Raw genomic sequence first — 19,434 nt, forward strand, 5'->3', positions numbered from 1 at the left:
ATTTTATGTCATGTAACAAAATATGCTTAACTTTGGACAGTTGTAGGAAGAGAGGGCAAAGATACAGCCAGGGTAACACAGCCAGGTCACTCAAGGAAACGAGGATACAGCTAGATGTCCAGGAGCAGCAGGGCACCCAGGGTATGGGCCTTAAGGTGCTGCTCCTTCTACCCAACTTGTGGCCATAGATTCTTTTTCACAGTAGGGTTAATAGGAATAGTTCTCCCTTTTTTTTTTTCCACCACACTATTCCTGGGTGAAGGCACTTTGGGAATGTACTTTGACACAGTGATTAAAGAGTTGGCTTGTAAGGTGTCCTTGCCCACTGTAATCCCTTCCAATAAAGCTGACTCATTGCAAAAGTTAAGATGCTCATGGTAAAACTCTTCTCTATTTTGAGTTCCTGAAGTGGGAGAATACAATCCTATGATATCAGGGGTGGGAAAACAGTCAAATGCACTTTCGACCTCTTCCATTCCTACAAAATACATAGGCCTCTTCTGAATGACCCTGTTATAGGGTTGTGGTTTTTGTTCTTTGTTCTCGAAGAGGATATGACATCAGGGAGATGATTACATGACTTAGAATTAACTTTTATTTGAGTGAGGGAGGGCTGTGCACAGTCACCAGCCTCACTTTCTCCTCCAGAGCTGTCTGGGTCCAGTGGCCAGATATCAATCAGGACCACTGGAGGTGGCCAGGATGCAATGGGAGACATTACTTGGAATGTGAAGGTGAAGAAATAGGAGCAATGACTAAGGATACTTGAATCCTGAATTTCAATCCCTTTCTCTGGGACCCTGATTGCTTTGATACACCTCCACCTGAGGCAGGAGGCCAGCACAACTTGATGAGACAACACAGGGTGAATCTTTGTCAAAAGGTCACCAGCAATCCAATAGAGATGCGCATATTTCCTACCCCTTTGCTAAAAGGACACAGGAAGCACCTCTCATTGGTTCCCAGTGACTGTGACTGCTTCCAAAATGTCTGGTTGACACTCAGGGCAGACACATTCTGACCATAGCAATTGCCTTTTTCCCATAGACTATAAAATCAAACAGAATCTTTTTTTTTTTTGGAGGGGAGGGTACAGATATGTTGGTCTATCTAAATAAACCTAAAGAGTCAACTAAAATATTAGTTGAGGTAATAAATTAAGCAAAGTTGCAGGATATAAAATAAAACCACAGTAATTATTAACATTTCTGCATATTACCAATAAAACCCACCAGGAAGAGATAGAGAAAATCCTTTTAAAATGACTAGAGAATGTATAGAATACTTGGGAATCTATCTACCCAGATACAAATAGGAATAGTATGAATACAACTACAAAGGACTCCTAGTTGAAATAAAGACAGATCTAAATAACTAGTGAAAGGTTAACTGTTCGTGGGTAGGCCAAGCAAATATAATAAAATGATAGTGCTATCTAAATTAATTGACTTGTGCAATGCCATACCAAACTGTCAAAGGATTTCTCTAAGCACAGGGCCTGTCATAGAGCCATCACTTAATGCTTGTGGCCTTGCCTTGCCTTGCCTGGCCTTGCTGGAGGCTAGAATTCCTCCCTTAACTCAAAGGGCCTGGAAGCCTCACCTGCCCATTGTACTCTTTACCCATCCCTCCTAGCAGGCAGGAGCTTGCTCACTCACCTCTTCCGCTGCTGGTTCAGATCCAGCATGTTCTATGTGAAGTTCTCTCTGCTCCAGTGGCACAGATCTCCTTGTTCCTGCTTTGTCTCTATCAGTCTCTCTGATCTTCACTTTCAAAGTTTGCACCTAATGACATTTCTGTCTCTAATATGACTTCCCTAAAAATTACCTTGAGGATTCCAGTGCTCTTCTGTTCCAGAGGTTCAGTTGTGTCTGACTCTGTGGTCCCATTTGGGGTTTTCTTGGCAAAGATACTGGAGTGGTTCACCATTTCCTTCTCCAGCTCATTTAACAGATGAGGAAACTGAGGCAAACAGGGCAAAGTGACTTGCCCAGGTCACACAACTAGTAAGTGTCTGAGGCTGGATTTGAACTCAGGTCTTCCTGACTCCAGGCCCAGCACTGTATCCACTGAGCCACCTGGCTTCTTATTTAACTCTATCAGAAATGATAAGCTCCTCAGCTTGACACTTAAGGCAGCCCTTCATTGATTGGCTCCAGACTACCTTTCCAAGCTATTAATTCCTTGTCAGCAAACGACTCATTGCTGTTCCCAAAACTCAGCACTCTATCTCTCTCCACTAAACCTTCACTTGGGTTGGACCTCTTGGAATGCGATCCTCTCCGACCTCTGCCTCTTATAATCCCTAGCTTCCTTCATGGCTCATTTCATGTGAAGGAAAAACTTTCCTGCTCCTGTTAGCTATTAGTATAACGTAATATCTAGAGACAGTGAACGCTAAATAGCACTTATTGTGTTCTAGGCACCATGGTAAATACATGACAAATATCTCATTTGATCCTCAAAACAACCCTGGGAGGTAAGTGTTATTATTATCCCCATTTTACAGCTGAGGAAACTGAGGCAGATAGAAGTTAAGTGACTTATTCAGGGTTACACAGCTAGCAAGTGTCTAGGACCGGACCTGAACTCAAGTCACCCTGACTCTAGGCCTGTTGCTCAAGCTACTGCACCTTCTGGCTGACTAATGGTTCATAATCCTATAGATTCAATTTCAAATCTTGATTTTGCAAGAGCCAGGGTTTACTCCAGTGATCTCAGGTAGTATTTTGAAATTCTTGAAATAATGTAAATTTTAAATCACTTTTAATTTAAAAACAATGCAGAGGTCCTCTCATGAAGTCAAAAATAAGGGATGCTTATCATTATTGTAAAAGACACAACTGAAACAACAGGAAGCTTTTGAATTTTCTCAAGCAGAGAAACTGACATGGTCACATGTGATTTAAAAAAGATTGTTTTATTGGTCATATAGAGGATAAATTGAAGAGGAGAGAGACTGGGAGTTGGGAGTCCAACTAGGAGATGCTTGATATTGCATAGACAGATAATGAGAGCTTAAACTAAGGCAATGGCCATGAGAATGGAGAAATTGGATGTCCCAGAACCTCTGGAACAGAAGAGCATTGGAATCCTCGAGGTAAGTTTTAGGGAAGTCATATTAGAGACAGAAATGTCATTAGGTGCAAACGTTGAAGGTAAAGATCAGAGAGACTGATAGAGACAAAGCAGGAACAAGGAGATCTGTGCCACTGGAGCAGAGAGAACTTCAAATAGAACATGCTGGATCTGATTGTTCCTTAGATAGCTGAAATATCTGTCCCTTTAACTCTTATTTTAGACCGAGTGATTGCTATTTTCCTCCCTTCTAGAGAAAAGAAAGTACACCTGGCTGTCCAGGATGCAAAAACTGTCTTTAACATATGTGGGCATGGAGCTTTGCCAAATCCTCCTGGAGGCCAAGATGATGAAGCGTTATTAATTTGTTCTCCAAGTTGGAAGGGTTGGTCTCCTTTAGAAAGTTATGCTTGAGCTATTCTATTGGTCTTTTATGATAACTTACATTTGGGTTTTGGCCATAATTTTGAACTGCTATAATAAAGTAGGAAGTGGGGGTGGGGGTGTAAATGTCTAGATCAATAGATCACATTGGACCATAACGTATTTTATAATTTCTGTAATTTTCTAGTCTTTAGTTAACTTCACCTTTGTTTAATAGTGACTCATCTGTACAGGTTGTCTATTTTTTAAATCCTGGTTTATGCTTTTCTTTCCTTCAAAGCCCTGCCTTCCTTTTTCTAGTTTTATTTATTAGTATGTGGGCAAATGTTTGACAATAAGGTCTCCAAAAAATGTACATATGAAACACTTTTAAGTTCAATCTGCATTATCATGATTTTTTCCATTACTTTCTTAAGTCTAGACAATCACTAAAACAAAAAAATTAAATGCTAATTTGTAGTGTTTGCCTCCAATTGTCAGTGTAAGTGCTCATACTGGGAATTTTACAATTGGCTCTTACAAACAGGTTGGAGCTGGGTCCAGCACATGCCTGCTTGTAGAATACCTGAGTCTGTTGCAACTGAGAAAGTGTTTATACATACATACAAAAACGTATGTATCTATGTATGTGTCCATGTACGTATGTATGTATGTGTATGTATTTATACACATATATGTATATTTGTATGCATATGTATATGTATGTATTTCCATTCTCAGTTCAAATTCTGATGTCCTGTGTCCTAGATATTAAGGGCCCTGTTATTAACTTACGCTTTAGAGCATGTAAGATTCTGTGTTTAAGTATTTCAAAAGATCCTTGAATTATCACCTTTTTGCTGAAATGGATAGGAACTCCTTCTAATGGATTCTGAAGTGAAATTTTGAACTTGCAGCATCATTTCCACAAATGGTGTTAGGAAAAGGAGCTGCTATTTAGAAAGAGCTGTTTTTATTTTTCCTTGTTATGTGTTATTATGTTTCCATTCCATTTTGAGAAGAAATGAGCATGCCTTGACAATGATACACATTAATTTTTTTTTTTTGCTTCAAATAAAGGAATGGAGGGATGAAATAGTCACTATGGAAACCACCAATAATGAGAAGTATTCCAAGATCTTCTCTTCAGTTGCCAGGTATGTGCAATCCTACCTGTCACACTACAGGAATTATAATTCTTTGGTATTTGAACTGCTTATTTTTGGATACTTGTAGTATTTTTCTTTGACATGGAAGATCTGTATTTTGGCTACGACATTCCTAGATCTCTTTTCTCCTGTCCTCTCCTGTCCTTTCCTTTCCTCTCCTCTTTTCCTCTTTTCTTTTTCTTTTCCTAAAATTTCCTTTCCCTTCTTTTCTTTTACTTTCTCTTTTCCTTTTATCCTCTCTTCCCTTTTCTTTTCAGAGGTGATTGGTGAATTGATTCTATCTTTGCTTTGCCCTCTAGTTCTAATAAATCTGGACAATTTTTATTTATAATTTCTTGAATCATGGCTTTCAGAGAGTCCAGTAATTCTTAAATTACACCTCCTGTTTTCTAGGGAACTTGTTTTTGATATCAGATTTCTTAACTTTATTTTCTTTTTTCTTCTTCAGTATTTTGATTTTGTTCTAATTTTTCTTGTTCTCTCACAAAATCATTGTTTTCTGTTTGGTCTACTTTAGTTTTCAGGGATTTCATTTCTCAGGTAAGGTTTTACACTTTCCTCTCTAAGCCATCTTTTCAATTCTTTCCTCCACAACCTTTATTTCATTTTTTAAATCTCTTGTTTCATTTCTTCTACCATTCACATCGTCCATGGGGAAAATCCATTTTTTTCTTTGATCTTCTGCTTGCAATTATTATGGAGTTAGGTTTGTGATGCTTTTTTCATAGTAGATGAGGGCTTTATTAATTTCTCCAGCTTTGCTTCCTAAATTGAGGCGTTGTGCTGGGGGTGGGGCACACTTTCATTTTTGGGTGAGATGATCAACCCTGCTTGGCCTTTCCCTGGCTTCCCTGGGTTCTCATATTGACTTCTACCTCCAAGGATTAGACCCCTTTGGATCTTTGAGGTTAAGAATGCTAGATTTTCAGGGACTCTTCTGGCATCTCAGGGCAGGGAACTAGGGACCTCAGAGCTTCTGGGCTTGAGGTGTCCCAGTGTGAATACCGTAGCACCAGCTTGATCAGCACTATGTAAGTTTCTAATCATTACTTATTGCTGACACCCTGCCAGCTTAACAGGAAGTCCTAAGGAACTTATATACTAATAAGAGACGATAACAGATATAAAGAGTGATATTTTGGTTTCGGATATAGACTTTGATCTCTATCAATAATAATTATACTTCACCCTCCTCCTTCTGGTAGGCGCATTTAGCAGGCTCACGGGATGTTAGCTGAATTTGCTATATTGTTAGCCCAATGGACTTGGCTTTTCAGTGATATAAAATGATAGCTGAGGATCACAGGGAAAATGGATTAGTGAAAGTGAACTTTCACTGATTTTGGTCCTATGGATCTCAGAAGTCAAGTCAACAAGCATTTATGAAGTTCTTACTATGTGCCAGGTGCCATGCTGAGCACTGGGAATATAAATACAAGCAGAAAGACAGTCAAGGAACATACATTCGAATGGGGGAAGAAATATATAAAAGGAAGCTGAAAAGCAGAGGGGGTGCGACATTGTAGGGAAAGTCTGGGAGAGTCTGGCAGCTTGGACAAGAATGAAAGGCTTGTCTGGCTGTAGAATGATTTCCTTAAGGTGATGAAAGCCTTTGAAGCCATAGTTGTATGATTTACTAGAGCAGAATAAAACCTAGACAGAACTTAGATACATTTCCTGGTGTGTAAAAATATATAATACAGCTAATAGAGTTAGTTTTCTCTATGCTATTAAGTATTCAGAATAAGATCTCTTTCCCTAACATCCGGCATTCCAAGTCTATCCCTTGACAACATGGAGGACACATTTTACTTCAGTCAATGCTCATTAAATTAGTGTGGTCTCCTAGATATCACGTGGTTAATTTTCACACAAGACAATATGGTGTATTTGACAAGAATTAAGGAGACCCGGTTTCTGTCATGATTTTTTAACAAAAACATAAACTGAGGCACATCTTTGTGTAAGATAATATTTATTAGCAGGGTATATTCCCAGTCAATAAATGGGTCAATGGATTGCTTCCAATTGTGCCAAAGACTCCAAGCAAAAGGTCATTTTCCTCCTTATAGATTTTTGGGAGTATAGAACAAAGAACAGAACAGGGTAGATGACATGGGATTGAAGATAATATGATTGGTTACAGAGCTCAGGTACAGGAAACAACATGATTGTTTGGAAGCTTGGTCATAGGGGCTAGCAATGAAACTTCCCCCCCCTCTGCCTTTTCTCTTACGAGACTAAGAAGTACTCATTGTTTGAGTCCAGGTGTGAGATAGCAGCCCAGACTTTTGGATGGCAAACCAGACATCTTTGAAGTATAGCTTGGTGGTGTAAAGATATTAGGCCCAACTTCCTTTGCATTCACACACATTCCCCAAGGCTGGCTAAATTCCTTGAGGCAAGAATAGATAAGTGATTAGTAGGAGAGCTGGATTTTTAAATTTACAAGCCAGTTGAATCTCGAATCCAAATTTAGAGACAAAGAGCCATGGCTTAAGCAGTTACAGGACAAAAATCAATTAATTGTAAAGAGGATCAATAGGAAAATGACACAGGATCAATCTGAATCATCTCAGTTTTAATCCTGATTTTACTTTTATTATTCAGAACCCCCTATCTCAAGCCTAGTTCTAGTATGCCATATTAGTATAGTATTATTTGTATTATATATGGCATTATTACTACTATATTCTATTCTATGGGAATCTCCATACTCATTTTTCCTCAATAGGCTGACACATCAGTAGACCCCTCTAGCCTCCCTTCTCATGCTTCCTTCTGACCCTTAAGCCCCGTGGCCTATGTGCTTTCATACTTAACAGAATTTGTATAGGTCACAGAATCCTGTAGGGAAATTAGAGAATCACTTGTCTTATGAGTCATGGTTCTTTCTGAAAGTCCCATAGTTACATGGTGCTTATCTTGGAGGTGGAGCCAACACGGCAAAGTAAAGGCAGGGGGGACTAGTCTGAGTTCTCTCCCAAACCTCTCCAAATACGTTTCAATAATGACTCTAAACAAATTCTAGAGCAGCAGGACCCATGAAAAGATGGAGAGAAATGATTTTCCAGCCCAACACAACTTAGAAGGTCAGCAGGAAAGGTCTGTTGCACCAGTGTGAAAGAGGCACACAGTCCAGCATAGGCCTTGCCAGCCCAGATCTGGCCTCAGCCAGGTGACTGAATCAGTGGCAGCAGTGGTGCTTTCCAGACCTCTCAGCTCACAGATAGGAAGGGAATTGGACAACCAGTCAGAAGGAGATTTATAGGGGTCCTTTTGCTGGCACCAGGGTCAGGACTCTGTTGCATTGGCTATAATTGGATGTGGATCACGGTCCTGGGTCTTCGTTCCAGTTAGAGGAGGAGCACTAGCACAGCACAGCTTGTAGCCACAGGGGAACAGGGACCTTGGTCACAGTTGTAGTGTTAGAAAGAGTGCTTGTGATCACTCACAAACCAGTACATAGTACAGGACAGGAATAAACCTACCTCTCTTGAGATTATACCACCTTGGAACTGCCAAAAACTTATAGGTCCCCAGAATTACCTCTGAAAACAGCTGCACAAAACCCTGAAGCTCAGAATAGTGTCCCCTCCTCTTGGGAAACAGAGCCCCACTTTAGCATAGAGTTAAAATCAAGGAATAGGCTGGAAAATGAGCAAACAACAGAAAAAAAATTCTGACATAGAAAATAACTATAGTGACAAGGAAGATCAAAAAACACACTGAGAAGACAACAAAATCAAAATTCCTGCATCCAGAGCCTCAAAGAAAAATAGGAATTGGTCTCAGGCCATGGAAGAGCTCAAAAAGGATTTTAAAAAATCAAGTAAGAGAGGTAGAGGAAAAATTGAGAAGAGAAATGAGTGATGCAAGAAAATCATGACAGTTTGGTAAAGGAGGCATAAAAAAATGCTGAAGAAAATAACACTTGAAAAAAATTGAGCAGGCCAAATGGTAAAAGAGGCACAAAAATCCAAATGAAGAGAAGAATGCCGTGAAAAGCAGAACTGACCAAATGGAAAATTTTTGAAAAGAACTCCTTAAAAAGTAGAATTGGCCAAATGGAAAAGGAGGTACAAAAGCTCACTGAAGAAAATAATTCCTTAAAAGTTAGAATTGGGCAAGTGGAAGCTAATGACTTTATGAGACATCAAGAAATAAACAAAATCAAAAGAATGAAAAAATAGAAGAAAACATGAAATATCTCATTGGAAAAATAACTGGCCTGGGAAAGAGCCAGGAGAGATAATTTAAGAATTATTGGACTACCTGAGAGTCATGATAAAAAAAAAAGAGCCTAGACATCATCTTTCAAGAAATTATCAAGGAAAACTACTCTGATATTTTAGAACCAAAGGGTAAAATAGAAATTAAAACACTCCACTGAAGCAGCTAGGTGGCACAGTGGATAGAGCACTGGCCCTGGAGTCAGGAGGACCTGAGTTCAAATCCAGTCTCAGACCAGACACTTGACACTTACTAGCTGTGTGACCTTGGCCAAGTCACTTAACCCCAATTGCCTTGAAAACCAAAAGAAAAACCAAAACAAAACACTCCACCAATCACCTCCTGAAAGAGATGCCAAAATGAAAACTCAGGATTATTATAAGCCAAATTCCAGACCTCCGAGATCAAGGAGAAAATACTGCAGGCAGCCAAAAAGAAACAATTCAAGTATGGTGGAAGATAATATAAGATACAACAGCTTCTACATTAAAGGATTGGAGGGCTTGGAATATGATATTCCACGGAGCAAAAAGTTAGAATCACAATCAAGAATCACCTACCCAGTAAAACTGAGTGTAATCCTTCAGGGGTGGGGGATGGGGAATAGATATTCAATGAGACAGAGGACTTTTAAGCTTTCTTGATGAAAAGACCAGAGCTGAATAGAAAATTTGACTTTCAGATACAAGAATCAAGAGAAGTATAAAAAGGTAAACAGGAAAGAAAAATCATAAGGGATTCAATAAGCTTAAACTGTTTATATTCTTACATGGGAAAATGATATTTATAACTCCTAAAAACTTTCTCATCATTAGGGCAGTTAGAAGGAGTATACATAACTGGAAAACAGAAGTGTAAGGTAAAATTATTTTTAAAAAATTAAGGGATAAGAAAGAAGAATGCACTGGGAGAAGAAAAAGGGAGAGGTAGAATGGGATAAATTATGTGATATAAAAGAGGTCTGAAAAAGATTTTATAGTGGAAGGGAAAATGGGAGAAGTGGAGAGGGGAAAACATGAACCTTACTCTCATCAGAACTGGCTCAAAGAGGGAATAATATGCCTACCAGTTGGATGTAGAAATCTATCTTGCCATATAGGAAAGTAGGAAGGGAAGGGGGTAAGAAAAGTGTGTGTGGGAGGAGTTGATTGAAGGGAGGACAGTTTTGGGGAGGTAAAAGTCAGAAGCAAAACACTTTTGAGAATGGACAGGGTAAAAGGAGAGAGAGAGTAGGATAAACAGGGAGAAAATAGAATGGAGGGAAAAACACAGGTGGTAATCACTACTGTGGAAAAAAATTTTTTACGGTGAGTTTCTCTGATAAAGACTTCATTTTTCAAACATACAGAAAACAGTCAAATTTATAGAAATAAGGGCCATTCCTCAATTGATAAATGGTCAAAGGATATGACAAAGTAATCAAAGCCATCTATAGTCATATGAAAAAATGCACTAAATCACTATTGATGAGAGAAATGAAAATTAAAATAACTTTAAGCTACTACCTTACACCTGTCAGATTGGCTAATATGACAGAAATGGAAAGTGACAAATGTTGGTGGGGATATGGGAAAATTAAAACACTAATGTACTTTTAGTAAAGTTGCATACTGATTCAGCCATTCTGAAGAGCAATTTGGATTTGTGCCCAAAGGGCCATACAACCATGCATATATCCTTTGACTAAGTAACGCCACTATATTTATCCCAAAGAGACAAAAAACAAAAAGGAAAAGGACATATGTGTGTAAAAATGTTTATAGCAACTTTTTTAGTAATGGCAAAGAAGCGGAAATTGAGGGGATGCCCATCAATTGGGGAATGGCTACACGAGTTGTCATATATGATTGTGAAGGCATATTACTGTGCTTTAAAAAATGATGCACAGAACGCTCTCAGAAAAAGCATGGAAAGACCTACATGAACTGATGCAAAGTGAAATGGGCAAAATCAGGAGAACATTACATACAGGAACAGCAATGTTGTATGATTATCTACTGTGAATAACTTAGCTATTCTCAGCAATACAATGATCCAAGGCAATTCTGGAGGACTTATGATGAAAGGTTCTGTCCATCTCCAGAGAAAGAACTGGCAGAGCCTGAATGCAGATTAAAGATACTTTTTCTTTACTTTATTTGTCTTGGATTTTTTTTTGTCGATGTTTTCTTTCACAGAATGACTTAAATGGAAATGTGTTTTTTGCGTGACTACACATATATAACCTATGTCAAATTTCTTGCCTTCTCAAAGTGGGGGAGGGAGGGAGAGAAGTTGGAACTCAAAATTTGAAAAAGAAGTGTTAAAATTAATTGGGAAAAATAATAAATAATAAAAAAACATATTCTTCCTACTACAAAGGTGGATAATATGTTGTTTAGAAGAGGTTTCATCTCAAAACTTGGTCAAGGAAAAATAAGTTAATAAGTTAAAATTTAATTCCAGCTAATAGCTTTATCACTAACTTTACAGGGAGCCAGGCTGACTATTGGGGTAAGGCTATGCTTTACTCTGATTCCAATCTGCATCAATTGTCTATCAAAAATGTTGATAGGAAAGAACATTAATCACCAAAGGAGCAAATATAAGCAGAAGAGCAGACACCCCGGATTCTGTTTCCCTACTACCTCCCCCCACCCCCCAAATAGTGTTAACAGCACCAAACTAGCATGAGGTCATTTCTACCAGGACTAGATCTTTATCAACATTGATAATAGTTCTAGAGGCAATTGTCAAGCAGGGTCTGCTAAACAATTAGAGGATTATCTGGGTGTTAAAATTAGTGAGACCTCACACCTAATTTCTTGTTCTTTTTTTCATATAGGATTTGTCAGGAAAAATAGCCAAGTGATAAATCACAGCTGAAGACTGTCAGGGTAGAGATGGGTAATGTGGAATTTTCATTCTGAAGAACTGAGAAAAAATTGTCAGAACTTTTCCAAACTGGAAATATAGGGATAATAAAACAGACAACTTTTGGCTGTCAGCACAATTGAGCACTACACTGGATAGAGTCCCATTCCGTCCTTTGGAAATTTTGTTGTTTAGAAGGAAAGAATTGAGGGATGCTCTTTTTTCAGTCCTATTTCCTATCAAACATCTACACCAATGCCTTCTAGACTGATCAAGAGAGGTCTAATTCTCCATGAATTTCTATTAGACCCTTCAATGACAACTCTTCATGATTTGTCGGGAAATAAGAGGGTCTGCCCCTTCCAGGGAACGCTGGTCGCTGTTAGTCACCTATATTTAGTGTATCATGAATTGCTCGTAGGTCTTAGTCAGTCAGTCAGTAAACATTTCTTAAGTGCCTATTATGTGTCAGGCATTGTACTAAGTGATGATGAGGTTCCTGGAGGGCATGATGGAGAAGTTCAAGGGAGTGCAGCTGGTTGGGAAATGAAGAGGGAGATCAGAATGGTTATATTTTGGCTTAGTGACAATTTTATGAGATGTATTCTCATTATATTGTCAAGGGTAGCCAGCTTAACAAAGTGGATAGAATATAATTGCTCTACTTTGTATAATTATGCAGTAGATTTTAACTATTAATGCTAACTGTTTCAAGGACTTTTATTTCTTTTTGAGTCTTCATGGAAGTCTGTTGATTTGCACTCTTAAGTTGTCTTCACCTGACAAACCAATAGCAAATTTTGTTATCACAAGCATAAATACATTTTTGATTTAAAAACAACCTATCAAAACAGATTAAAAGGAAGGAAAATGAGTCACATTGCTAATCCTTCCTTGAGCTTGATGACATCCAGGTTAGGTGATCCACAAAAGATTACAGAGAATAGCAAAGGAATCTCTCAACTTAGGAAGGGCAAATATCTTGATTTTCTAAAAGGAAATGTATCCTACAGACCAGTGGGTTAGCTTTGATTACTTGGGTAAATGGCTGATTATATTGTTAAAGAGAATGTCTAGAAAAGGAAGGAATAACAACAAAGAATCACCATGGCTTTGTTAAAAATAGGTCAATCAATGTAAAAACAGTGTCAGTACCTGGGCCTGCCCAAAAAAGAGCCCTTCAAAGATGACCACTACTGGTACTGAGTTCTGGCTGGCTTGAAGGCTCTAAGTGATCAACTGCTTCTTTTTTCCTCTCCAGCTCTGCTTGGACAAGGTATAAATTGGTATCTAAGACTGGTTAAAAAAAAATCAATCAGCTTAGACTTACAGGGAATTCTGTATGTAGGGTTTACTCAACTTTAACAAAGAATTTAACCAAATCTTGCAAGATTTTTTAATGGACAAGATCTTTCTGGCTAGATGCAAAATGTTTTCCTTGACCTAGGAGCTCTAAATTTTGGCTATAATATTTTTGAGAGTTTCCATTTTGGGGTTTCTTTCAGGAGGTTACCATTGGATATTTCGATTTCTTCTTTGCTTTCTGGGTCTAAGACATCTAGGAGTTTTCCTTCATAATTTCTTGAAATATAATGTCTAGGCTCTTTTGTTTTTGGCTGTTGTTCATTGCTTTCAGGTTGTCTAATGATTCTTAAATTATCTTTCCTTGATCTATTTTTTCAGGTCAATTGTTTCTTTTATGAAGAATTTCACATTTTCTCCTATTTTTCAGTCTTTTGACTTTGTTTTATTATTTCTTGATGTCTTATGGAGTCATTAACTTCCATTTGGCCTATTTTAATTTTCAAGGAGTTTTCTTCAGTAAGATTTCATAACTCTTTTACTGAACTCTTTTCATGTCTTTCTACCATAGCTCTTATTTGGTGTTTAAAATGTATTTTTTAGTTCCTTTAACTCTTTCTTTAGCTTTTCTAGAAATTCTTGGTGGGCTTGTGTCCAATTTATATTTGTATTTTGAGGCTTTACTTATAAATGTTTTCAAGTCATTGTCTTTTTCTATGTTTAAGTCTTGAGCTTCCCCTGTCACCATAGTAGCTCTTCATGGTTGAGTTCTTTTTGTTTGCTTGTTTGTTTGCTTATTCTTCCAGCTTACTTCTTGACTTAAGACTTTATGTTAATGTTGGGCTTTGTTTTCTTCGTGTGTGTGTGTGTGTGTGTGTGTGTGTGTGTGTGTGTGTGTGTGTGTGTGTGTGTGTGTATGTGTGTGTCTGGCCTGAGCTGTCTTTCACAGCTCAGTCTGGAGGCCTGCAAGTTTTCAATGCTTCTAAAATGGCATGTTCCAGAGAAAGATTTGTTCACTGCTTTCCTGGTCTGAGCTCTGCAAATTCAGTATGTTGGCTTTTGTATAGCTAAGTTTTAGTAGACCCCCACTGGACTCTGTCACTGTTAGCATATAGAGAATGGGTTCTGCATGTTCAAAGTGACTGAACTGCTGGCTCCCCTTTGGTCTTGGTCCCCTGCCCTGGTTATTCCACCGCAGGCTTATATGTTGGGCTAATGGTTAGGACTGAGTTACTCTCTGTTCCTGGGCTCAAAGCCACATGTCTGAGTCTCTGGAATTTCTTCTGTGCTCAGTACACAGCTAGTGCCCTCCCTTCTCATTAGCCACTACTCTTCTTTGCCCTGGGTCTACCACCCAGAAATGGGTAATAGGTTATAGAGCAGCTGTTTTTGCTCTCAGAATTAGTTTGCTGTTCCCCTATGTTCTCTTTCTGCCCTGGTGGTGGTGCTCTGGTATTCAGTCTTGGCTCCCTTTCAATTCATGGGTGCTAGAATGCTCCCCTATCCCCTTTGCCACTGCTATTGTGGCCTCCTGGCCATCCTCCGCCCCAGTGCAAGCAGTCCTCTCTTTATGTGTTCCTAAGCTACCCTGACATTTTCTTGGCTTTCCTATTCAGAATTCAGTCTGGAGCATTTTCTAGGTTGTTGTGGAAGGAGGTATTCTGGGGGGCTAAGGCAAAAATGTTTCCTTTTAACTCAGCAATCTTGAATCTGTCCCCTCGACCTTAGTTATTTTCAAGTTTCAGCACCACAGTAATACTGGCTAAAGGTGATTAGGAAACAAAGCAAGTGGGATCCCATTGTCACTGACATCTTTATGAGAGTACGAAACTACATTCATTCAGACCCTATTAGTTTGACTCTCTCGGCCTTATCCTGGAACTTCCCTCAGCACTAGGGTCCTCCTTGCCATGGAAACCCACCCATCCCTAGGAACTTTCTCAACCTGGATCATCCCACTGTAACGGGATGTCCTCTTCTCCCACTGGTGGATTCCTCCTGCAGTCTTAATTTTGTGGAAAGACCCAGAGCAGCCTTCACTCCATCCCTTTTAAGTTTCCTTTTGTGTGTTGTTTTCCCCCCATTAAAATGTAAGCTCTATCAGGGCAGAAACTGACTTTATTTTTGCTTTTATCTGTAATTCTAGTGCTTAGCATAATACTTGGCATATAGTAAATGCTTAATGTTTCCTTCCTCCTTCCTTCCATCTCTTCCTTACTTTTTAAAAAAATTTATTTTTTATTAATTTTTTTTGTCTCTTCCTTACTTCTTGCTTGCTTTTCTTGCTTCTCTCCCTCACTCTTTCTTCTCTCCCTTCCCCCTCCCTTCTTCCTTCCCTCTTTTCCTTCTTCCTTCCTTTCTTCCTTCCTCCCCTCCTCCCCTTCTTACTTCTTTCTTTTATTCATTCCTTCTTTCCCTTTGAGGCCATCCCCTTTCCCACTCTAACTTCCCTTCCAAACTTATCTTCTCCCCCTCCATGTACCCTACCTATTTCACTATTATGACTGTTATATTCTTTAATTTTATTTTTTTAAGGTTTAAAAAAGAGACCTTTCTTTGCCCAGACTAGATAAGAGTGAGGTTAATGAGACTCCTTATGGTGTTTCTTCCCTTAGACATTTTGTTTTGAATACTCAAGCACACGGCTTGCCCCCCCCCCACTCCCCACCCCTGTCACGCACACAATTAGCTCTTAGGGATAGTCTCTTCTTCCACTTTCAGGATCTACGGACTTAGACACTGCAAAACAGTCTGAAAAAAGCTTCCTTATACTTCTAATGTTGCTCTCTATGTTTTTCTTTTAAAATCTCTTCAGTTCTAGTTTTTTTTTTCCAGTAGAAGTGCTTAGAAGTCATGGATTATGAGTTTTTTGTTTTTGTTTAGATCTGTAACTTCATTACAAAATGAAGAAACACCCTTAGTTAATACTAATCAATAATTATTATGCAACTTATATACTTAGAGAGTTGGCTGGGTCACTAAGAGGTTGTGATTTTCCCAGGTTCACACAAATGGTTTGCCAGAGTTTGAACACAGGTTATCTTGCCTCAAAGGCCAACTCTCTATTCATTATACCATTCTTCCTCTTATTAACACTAGCTTGTTATGTTAAAAGTTCTTTTCACCTATAGAATTATGATTCTATCATTACAAGTCACTTTCTATGTTTTTGATAAGTCACATGCCAATATTTTCTTTTCTTTCATCTACTTGCTCCATAGTCCCACACAATTCTGACTGATGTTTCATGGTTGTACCCGTGGCCACCATAGTAGGGAGCCAGTCACCTTCCCTTTTCTCCTCCTCACCCAGTCTACCAATCTCCTTGCCTCATTTCCAACAGGTTTTGGGCACTCACTCTCAGCTAAATGCTGAGTTCTTTCTCTCATCCCACTTCTCTTAGAAGTAACTCTGAATCAATCCCACTTTACTCATACCCTGGGACTTCTTAACCTCTTCCCAGCAGTCATTGGTGGAGGGAGACCATTTGCCTGTTTATTACACTCAACTTCCTTGGGACCTTACCGTCTTGGCCTTCTACTTTGCCTGACAAATCCTAGGCATCTCCTAGTCTTTCCATCTGCTGTAAATTGGCATCTTCCATTATGTGTTGTTACACCCAATTAGAATATGAGATCTTTGAAAACAGAATTGAAAGCCTGGTTTTCTATTTCTAACCCCAGTGCTTGGTATGTAGTGGGTTGTTACTACGTGCTCTTCCATTTCATTCTCATAGCTCCTTATTGCCTCCAGGATCAAATATAAAATCCCGTTTGGCTTTTAAAGCCCTTCAAAACCTGGCCTCTTCCTACCATTCCAATCTTCTTACACCTTACTCTCCTCCATGTATTTTGTAATGCAACGACATTTACTTCACACAGGACACTCTGTCTCTTGACTGTTCATTTTTACTGGCTGCATTCCATGCCATTCCATGTCATTCTCTCCCTTCTCATCTCCAACTTCAGGCTTTTTTGGTTTCCTTAAAATTCCAGTTAAAAATTCCACCTTCTACAAGAAGCCTTCCTGATTTCCCTAGTGCCTTCTCTCTGTAATGATCTCCAATTTATCCTGTATATATCTTGTTTGTACATACTTGTTTGCATATAGTCTCTCCTATTAGACTGTGAGCTCCTTGAGAGCAGGAAGTGTCCCCACCTCTCTTTCTTTGTATCCTCAGTCCTTAGCACAGTACCTGGCACATATTAGGTGCTTAACAACTACTTGTTCATTTGACCTGTAATCTACATCTTCTTTGTAATACATATTACAAGTAATATATATGTACAAAGTATGTAGATGATAGATCATATACAGGCATACATGTATGTATGTATGTGTATTTTAATAACTTAAAACCTTATGAAGACTTCTTGAACACCTTGTATGTCTATCTCAGATGATTCTGAATCTTGGCATGTTGTTGTTGTTTGTCCCATTTTCAAAGATAACCAATAAAATTATGGGGTGATGTCTTGACTTGTGTGTGAATTGGATTTAAGTGAGAGAGCTGTGCAAAGTTGGCAGCCTCACTCTCTCTTACTGAGTCATTGAAATCCATTGGCAAGGCAACAGTCAAGATGACTGGTGATGGCCCAGGGTACAATAGATGACCTTGGCATTTTTGATGTCTGTAGATGCTCCACGGCATATCTGGGTCTTGTATTTGGGGTTTGTGGTGGTAATCTTTGAATTCTTACCAAGCTACACTTTGACCTCTGGATCATTTGGGAAACTTTTTAGTTTCTGATAAATTTTCTTTTATGATTTCTTAAAGTGTGGTACTTGGACTTTTTGCTTTAATGTGCTCTTATGAGAATGTTATGATTCTTAGATTCTCTTTTTGCTTTGTCTTCTGAGTCAGTTGTTTTTGCTACTATATATTTCACATGCTCTTTCAGTTATTTTTAAAAAATGCAATTTGTGATTGTATCATTTGAGGTGGTTTCATTAATTTTTTTCTGGATGTCCTCTATGCTTAAATTTCATAACTTTCATTCTAGGCAGTCTATCCCACCCTTCATCTCTTCTCTGTCTCTTTATTGAGTCCTCTAACCTCTCACAGAATACTTGTGGGCATTCCACATTCTTTTCTGAGGTTACTACATAATTATTTTCTTTTCACATTTTATTCTAGAATTCTTTCCCTCTGCCCCATATTTCATTTTTTTTAGGAGTTTTCCTCTGATTTATTTCCTTAGTCCCTCCATTTTTCCTTTCTCCAACCCTGTACCTTGGAGGCCTTAACTGATGAAATTCTCATTACTGAGGCAGTGGAAGGCTGATTAAATTGTTGTTGAGGGTAAGGAGGGATTGGTGAATGATTTTGGTATTGTCCATCTCGTGTAGTTTTAAAACTTTCTTTGACTCAGTGGTTGTTAAAAGCATTCCCTTTAAGCAAGGAACATGGAGTGAAAAGTCCTCTGTATGAGGTACAAGGTGCTGCTGACTACATCGGATTTTAGGGTGCTTGGTGAGGGCCGAAGACAAAAGAACTCCATCAGGATGCTCAACTTCCTTCAGTCTTTTGTTTCTTACTTGCATATGCAATATATTGTTTTCTGTTATTTTTTGCTTCATGTTCCCAAACTTCTGAGATTTCTCCATTTCCAAAAATTATGATTTTTACCCATAATGTTCATTTTGGTTCAAATAAAACTTTTTTTTGGAGCCCTCTAGCCCCTTGGACTAGAAATATTTTGTCCTCCTGAGTAGACACGGGTGTTCTAAGCCTATACCTGCTGTCCCACTTAACTAATCATGGCCTTAGAGTCTCTGAATCAGAAAACAAACATGTCTGACAACCAATAGGGATGGGACTTTTCTTAAATAACTAAGGAAAATGTGTAACACACTTGATATTGCAACTCCCATGAGTCACCTGAAAGACAACTTCAGACTTAGAACTGAAGAATCAATGCTGTAATGGGTGATTGCTGGGCCTGGAGTTAGGAAGACCTAAATTTAAATCCAGTCTCAGGTACTTACAAGTTGTGTGACCCTGGGGCAAGTCACTTACCCTCAATTTGTATCAGTTTAGCAACTGTAAAATGGAGATAATTACAGTACCCACCTACCAGGGTTGTTGTAAGGAGCAAATGGTGTATTATTTACAATGTGCTAATCATGTTGCCTCCCTTCCTTCTTGACCTCTCGAGATTTCTGCTGGTTCTAAAGAATATTCCTTTGTTGTTGCTCTGTCATGTCCTACTATTCATGACCCCATTTGGGGTTTTCTTGGCAAAGATACTGGAATAGGTTGCCATTTCCTTCTCTAGCTCAATTTACAGATGAGGAAACAGCGACAAACAGGGTTAAGTGACTTGCCCAGTGTCACCCAGCTAGTAAGTGTCTGAGGCCAGATTTGAACTCACTAAGATGAGTCTTCCTGTCTTCAGGGCCAGCACTATATCCAATGTGTCACCTAGTATATTCT

Source organism: Phascolarctos cinereus, unplaced genomic scaffold (assembly GCF_003287225.1).
Source record: "Phascolarctos cinereus isolate Bilbo 61053 unplaced genomic scaffold, phaCin_HiC Scaffold_5;HRSCAF=322, whole genome shotgun sequence".
In the NCBI taxonomy this organism is placed as follows: domain Eukaryota; kingdom Metazoa; phylum Chordata; class Mammalia; order Diprotodontia; family Phascolarctidae; genus Phascolarctos; species Phascolarctos cinereus.